The sequence below is a fragment of the Centroberyx gerrardi genome, chromosome 2, assembly GCF_048128805.1.
Source record: "Centroberyx gerrardi isolate f3 chromosome 2, fCenGer3.hap1.cur.20231027, whole genome shotgun sequence".
In the NCBI taxonomy this organism is placed as follows: Eukaryota; Metazoa; Chordata; class Actinopteri; order Beryciformes; family Berycidae; genus Centroberyx; species Centroberyx gerrardi.
In genome coordinates this window covers 31,758,742-31,766,749 of record NC_135998.1, presented here as the reverse complement: position 1 = coordinate 31,766,749, position 8,008 = coordinate 31,758,742, and positions in this window count along the sequence as shown.

The window sequence follows — 8,008 nt, the reverse complement described above, 5'->3', positions numbered from 1 at the left end:
GCAGAACTGCAGAAACGCAAAGAATTCAAGCTTAACAGGATCCAGGTGAACATCAAAAGACAGCTATAGAGGTGAGTTACAGATGTGTAGCGTTAGCCTATTTTTGACAGCAGTGTTGTACCATTGTATTGTAGTAGCTGCTACACTCTCATCATGTACTTTCAGCTCTCTCCATCCATGAAAACAAAGGACTGAACCCCTCTTTTTATTTCCATAATGGCAGAAAGTTTAAGGAATTTCTCTTCTAATCCCTCCAGGTAAAGAAGAGGTCAAACATCCTTAAGTGTGCCTTTCACATCTATGCCAGCCCCATCAGAAGTGTTAAATAGATCCATGTGGATTGTATGAAGAAACGGGGAGACAGTTGTTCGCCGTTCTCATTTGTTTTGCTTTTTTAAATGTGTTATTGTCTACAACTTACAGAGGCTAAACTGATATATTTTGTTATCCACGATCATACTGGTATTAGTTAGGACAACCTACAGTATATCAATGTTAGACCATATCATGTCTTATAGGACCCTACCACCAATTATGATAACAGACTGTTATCTCACCTTATTTAGATAGTTACCTAGACAAATCCTACTTTGTATTACAGCGTATAAAAGAATATGATTTGTGTCTTTGTGTGTACCATATTCGTAAAAATGTTGCACTCAGTCACTTTGTAGGTGTGTGATACCATCCTGGTACATGCTAAGAAGTGATTCCCTTTTACCTCCCTTTTACCTAAACCAAATGCCAAACCTAAACCTAACCCTTTTACTAACCCTAACCCTAAACCTAACCCTACCAATACCACTACAACTGGTTCCCTGATGCAACACTGAACTCAACCATGGATGCTTACCCAATCCTGAAAACCAAAGTCCCTCTCATCAATGCCAATGATCAGTTCAAGATCTGCAGTGGTGCAGTGGCCCTGCAGCAGCTCTTCATGGAGACCCATCTTCAGGATACTTTCTCAGAGACTGCAACTCTTGTGCAGATCCTCATCACCGCTCCAATGACGTCGCCCTATTCCCACTTCATTATTTCCCCTCTCTACTTTCATTTAATCTAAAAAGAACTTCTAGCTCATTCTACTTTGTCTTCCTTATTTTTAGTTGCTTGGAATCTTTGTGTGATCTAGGAATTGAAGCATCTTCTACTGTTGTTATCACTGTAAGTCGCTCTGGATGATAGCATCAGATACAGCATATGTCATAAGTGTAAATGTAACAGCTGAATTGGACAAATACTTCTCAATGCTGAGATGGATCAAGAACTCCCTGAGGAAAACCATGACCCAGGGTTGAAACAGTGCATTGGCCATGCTCTATATAATATAGAGGGGAAGACTGCCAGAGACATTCCAGATCTTAATACCAGAGGCCTTGAAAATTGTGTATCACTTCGGGGAAGAAGCAACGCATAAAAGCACAATTTATGCACAGGAAAAAACTGACTGGCTCTGACACGGTTTAGTTACTGCAGTGTCAGTTAAAAAGCAATGTTCAGAAATGAAGGACGTTCAAAACAAGAAATGCCAATTTTTGAATACTTGGTTCATATTAATGCTCTGTACCTTTTCTTGGCACCCACCACCACTGATACTGTTTTTATAGTGTGGACTCCACACTTTCTGCTCATCAGGTTTCAGTGAATACTGATCAACCTTCATCCTTTTATGGCCATAGTAAACAGAACAGGAGACATATTGAACATTGGTGCTTGATGATTCCCCAAAAATGTACAAGATCGTGGTTTTATAGGCTCATCAAGAGACAAATGAAAACATGGAGCTGTTCTGCCAAAAAGAGAATGAGCAAAAATCGGTTGACAGGCACCGATTTATTTTTATCACTCCCATTCTGTAACTGTAACCCCTTCATTATGTTGAGAAATAATGATGCTTTCATTGCTACCAGCTGGGGAGGCTTGCCACTCCCCATAACAAACAAAACTATATTAGAATAATGATATGGGCATCGTACAGGGATTAGCATGTTATAGTGCAGTGACAGTCCCTCTATGAACTTTTCCCCTTTGCTGTGCCTCCATCCATTATTAGGAAGACTATTATTGTATTACGACGAGCTGGGCTTTTCTGCTGTAAAAGACCATTTTTTCCTGAATGGATCACATGATGTTTTTTTCCGGAGCGACTTTGAAATGGTCTCCAATAAAAGCTGTATCTGACACCTCCCAGACGAAATGACATTTGGTGAGTATTTATGAAGAGTAATTATGTGCACAGGTTTTTAATGACCAGTAGGGAATTAGATTCTTCCCACATGATTTAACCACTTTTGTCTAAATCAGTTTAGAATTGGTTGAGGAGGTGGAAGGGTGATTGAGGACATCGTCAGGTTGATTTGCATCAGGTGTGCAGATGTTGCAATTCCATCTTCTGTATGTGTACAACCATATACTGAGTGGTGTGATCGAGAATATGAAAACCTTAGGCCGGCGTTACACAGTGAAACTTTTTCACGCAACTTGGTTGTATGCAACTGAGTTTCATTGGAGCTTCACTGCGTATGACTCCCTGCAATTAACGGAAAAGTTGCGTGCAACCTGGTTGCATCAAATTCAGGTTCGTGCAACAGCCAATCAAAATGCTGACATCATGTCACGTGACTTTCAGTTGCGACAGTTATAGCGCTACTACGAGCTGATAGTGTAACTAACAAAAACAACGGAAACGGCAAACAGCTGGTGACATACATCCAAGAAAAATAAATCACTCATTTACTGCCACTATTTTGAATGTTTGTGGATTAACTTTACAATTACATATTGTCGTATTTTCTGTATAGAAAGTTAACTTGGCAGTGGACGTTAGCTGGTGTTAGCTTAAAGGCTAACTGTGGACATAGCTTACGTTATGTTAATATTATGCCACAGTGAAGAGATTTAATATGCTGAATTACTTACTTTTTAACTTGATGTCAACACAAAATAATGTTTGCTGTTGTTAAAACATGACCCCCTCCCCCCTTCAACCGTAAACTACTGTAGCTAGCGTGTTGTTGCGTGTAGCTTTGGTCGAATCTGAAATGCATCGTGTAACAGTAAAGTTGCATGAACCTCAGGCGACTCGCAACTCACCAACACATCCAAGTTGCGTGAATAGTTTCACCGTGTAACCTAACCGTGTTCAAATGGCCTAACCCATTTGAACACTTACACATGTTTACTATGGGTGGACCCAGTTGGGAACAGGACCCTCGACCCCGGCAGTGTCGCTTCCTTGCTCTACCCATTGAGCTGCAGAACCACAAACCGTCCGTTCAGACTCTGTGTTATATGACTGTTAAGGGAAAACACTGGCGGCAGCGTTTCCCTCAACACAAAAATAGTTCTGCCTTGTGGCAAAGAGCGGCTCGGAAGTCTGTTTAGCGCAAACAGACTTCCGAGACGCTCTTTGCCACAAGGCAGAAGTTAGACATTCCTGTTAACTCGTCGGGAGCCTTGCTATTCAGAGGGCGAGGCCTTGAGAGACGAACCAGAGCGGAGACACAGACATCACAGACACACAGGTACATGCATTCAAACAGAAACACACAGACACACACACACACACATAAACAAAGTACTGTTCTCAAGTGCATGAATGACCCAGAATAGAAGTGGCATTACACTGCAAGTCACTACAGAGGATAAAATGGGAAAACAGGGGGTCTCATTCATTAGCAGAGAGATTCCTAAAAGTCTGTTTTATCTGCACACTAATAATAAACTTTAAACTTCTCTCATCTCTGCCAAATGTCCAGAGGCTCCTTACTGGAGAGGGGTAAGACAAATCCTCTAAAAATATGTCAAGGCTTACAAAAGTTGTTGGGGAGCTTCTCTTTACTGGTAAAATCAAACACTTGAGTTCAGCTGCCAAGTCAGTACCAAACTTAATGTTATTCCTGAAATGTCCTTCATTTCTCCATTACATAAACATGAATTATCCATTAAAAATAGCTTTAAAAAAGTAAGGGATCATGGGTTTATAAGGGATTTGTTCATGGGTTGATTCACAGAGACACTAGAATTTAAGGGATTTTTCATGCCTTTTATGCACGGTTTACAGGGTTATTAATGAGTTATTAATGAAAAGTTCCTGTCTCCTTGAATTTTACATTCAATTAGAAAGTCAAGATTAAGGAGGTTTCGATGGGATCTTCTGCATTAATAACTGCCTTAATTAATTTTAAAGGGATTTTGCATGAATTAGGGGTGAATTCATGTTTGAACATGTAAGGTTATTTTAAGGGATTACTGGTTCGTAGAGTCAGCACAGACGGATCCGGATCTGATTAATTCGATCAAATGATCACAGTAAAAGATTCCTATGTGTCTCCATCACTTGTTTACTACAAAAAAAACCTCACTGGTGATTGAGGGAGAAAAGTTTGATCATTGCCCTCTCTGCATCCCTTGAACATTGGTGTTGTCAAATATCAGTAGGCAGATCAATAGCCTACCATATGGGGTCTGTATCCAAACCTCTGTTATCATCTTAAGTATATAGGCTCCACATATTGTTAAAGCTAGAAAATGCTTACCTTTTCTATGAGAAAATGACGATCCTGCCTTGGCTCATGGATCCGTCCTTTGGTGTGCTCCGCAAAAACTGAATAATCTCCAAACTGCAGCCTCGTGAAATAAGTGAAGAAAGAGTGTCTAGTAGCGGTGTTTTCCTCCAAAAAAGCAAAGGGATGTCAAGTCCTTCAAGTAGCTGTTCGCTGCAGCGCTGTAGTCGGCCAGCGGGCAGCCGCAGACACGATGCGTCCTCCTCGGCGTCGCGACAACAGTGAGAAACTTTCCCCATTCTGAAAAACACTGGCCGGAGTGCAGCCGTGACGTCGCCGCGCTCTCAGCCAATGAGGGGCGGCGACTACCCCACGAACCAGTAATATCCCTTAAAACAACCTTTGCATTTTCATTAATTTACATTAATTCACCCCTTAATTCAAGCAAAACCCCCTTAAAAATCATTAAGGAAGTTATTAATGGAGGAGATCGCATCAATCACATCCCCTTAATCTTGACTCCTAACTTTCTAATTTAATGTAAAATTCAGGGAAACAGGAATTTACCATTAATAACTCATTAATAACCCTGTAAACCATGCACAAAAGGCATGAAAAACCCCTTAATTACTAGTGTCTCTGTGAATCAACCCATGAATAAATCCCTTATAAACCCATGATACTAACCTTACTTTTTTAAATTTATGTTATTTTTAATGGATAAATAATGTTTATGTAATGAAGAAATTAAGCACATTTCAGGGATACAATTAAGGGGTTTAGTTTCGTAGTGATAGTTCTTCCTTTAAAGTTTTTCATGGTTTAGCCCCCCCTTCACTTAATGAGTTCATGAACCCTTTTTGAGGCCCAACACTAATTTGATGTTTTATTTCTCTCCTCATTTTCTTCTTATCTTTTTTCCCCTCCGCTTACTGATGCCTTGTCTTGTCTGTTTATATGTATGTTGCTACTGTGTTTATGTGCTTACCTCACAATTACCTCACACTTGTTATAGGCCTATGTATGCTTACACGTTGGTGGTGTGCCAGCTTGTGTGTATGTAGACTGCTTCATATTTGTCCTGTCTGTCTATCTCTACTTTACCTGTATCCGTACAGATGATTGCATGGCACATTTACCCTTGGGTCAAAATGTGCACTGTCCCCGTTTAAAAATAAATGAATGAAATGAAATAGCCACAACCAGCCCACTGCTGGCCATGCATATGACTTATTGTAATATGCTGTGGCAACACTCAATACTACTTGATTCATGCCAGTTCTCGCCAAGCTTACGCTGAATCTGAATCTGAATCTGATATATGTTCAGCTTTTCAGAGTTGTCACTAAATGAGCCATTTCCATACATCAGTACAGAGCAATAAACAAAACTGCCATAACCATGTTACACCACCAGAGATCAGTGTTGCTAATAACTGCTAGAGACAAATGATTTTGTCCTACTCCATAGGATTTCTGCTATGACTGCCTGATTTAATTACAGAAAAAGTTCAAAGTTTGGCAGTGAATATACCACACAGAAAAATAAAGGTGACGAAAGTGGTTTTTCAGAGTGATGCCATAGAAGAACCATTTCTGGTTCCACAAAGAACCTTTCAGACCAAGGTTCTTTAAAGAACCATTTCTGCTCTCCTTTGCTTTGACACCTGCATATACGGTACAATAAGGTTCTTGAAAGGTTCTTTGCAGAACCAGAAATGGTTCTTCTATGGCATCACTCTGAAGAATCATTTTCGGTTCCAGTTCGCACCTTTATTTTTCTGTGTATGTCAAAAAAACAAAAAACAGTTTACTTCCATCTGTCTCTGACTGAAGAGAACAACCACAACAGTCTTCCCTCATCACTGTAAACTGACACTTTGTGCATTAGGATCCTCTGTGTCTGATTTTTCATGCCTTTTATGCGTGGTTTACAGGATTATTAATGAGTTATTAATGAAAAGTCCTGTCTTCCTGAATTTCACATCAAATTAGAAATTGAATCAAGATTAAGGGGAAGTTTAAGTAGGTTTTGATGGGATCTCCTCCATTAATAACTCCATTCACAAATTTTAAGGGGATTTGCATGAATTAAGGGGTGAATTTATGTTAATTAATGAAAATGTAAGGTTATTTTAAGGGATTACTGGTGGAGTGGAGTGATGCCATTTTGGAGTTATAAGGTACCAGTTCACAGATGGTGGTTATAAGTGCTTACAGATGATGTATCTGAAGAAATGAACATGGAGCACAGTACATAAGTCTCAAAAAGAGACAAAAGCAAGACTACAGCAAGAGTGAGGAACCTGCATGCTGAATATTCTTTGGCTTCAGATTTGACTTTGCACACTGTTTCATCATTTCAACTGATAGCAGCATGCAGTGGATTGGGCCATTGTCCTAAACGTAACCCTAACCCTAACCTGGGGTGTAATGGTGTCTCACTGTTTATCACTGTGTCCTCACAGCCAGAAGGTTGCTGGTTTGATTCCTTTCTGTGTGGAGTTTGCATGTTCTTGCTGGGTTCTTCTGGTTTCCTCCCACAGTCAGCTGGACTGGAGACTCTAAATTGTCCATAGGTATGAATGTGAGAGTCTGTCTATCTGTGTTAGTCCTATGATGGACTAACCAGGTCAAGTCAATGAATGAATGAATAAATGAAAATAATTGTTTAGTCCCTGAACAGTAGATATCCCTGTTAGTATTCTGGAGAAAAGGCCCACAATAGAAAAGTAAAAGATCACTACGAAACCAAACCCCTTAATTTTATCCCTGAAATGTCCGTAATTTCTCATTACATTAACATTTCTTATCCATTAAAAATAACATAGGTTTAAAAAAGTATGGTTAGACACTAGAAATTAAGGTATTTTTATGCCTTGTTGTTGGTTCGATGGGATCTCCTCCATTAATAACTCTCTTAACTCATTTTAAGGGGATTTTGCATGAATTAAGGGGTGAATTAATGTAAATGTAAGGTTACAGACCTGGTAGATGGGTGGATGCTCCTTCAGACATCAGAACATCTTCTTCATGCCAATCAACTGTTTCCTTCCTGCTTGTGTGTTTGATACATTAGAGGATTCACATCCACTTTATGAATTCTCATAGCATTAGTGTTGAGTGTGTTTTGAAATCAGTCCTTTCAGTCTCAGGTTTTGGATCATGTTGCACAAAACAAAAAGTTCTCCTTTGGACAAAACCCTGTGATGAAATACACAGAGAGAAACTTCTACACACATCCAAGTTGATGCAGTCCATTTTATTATTTAGCCACAACAGTTGCAATCCAAATACTGTAGGTGGCAGCATTACACAGTGCAGTAAATCAGTCTTATCTTAACTGTGAATATGACAAGTCAAGAGGTTACATGAGATGAGAATGTACAAAATACTTTTTCAACAAAGTTTTGCATGTGTTGCCTAAATGTATGTCCTGAAAGTGTCTTTATCACCTAACTTTCATATATTCATTCTCTTTATTCTTTACCCTAATTTGAG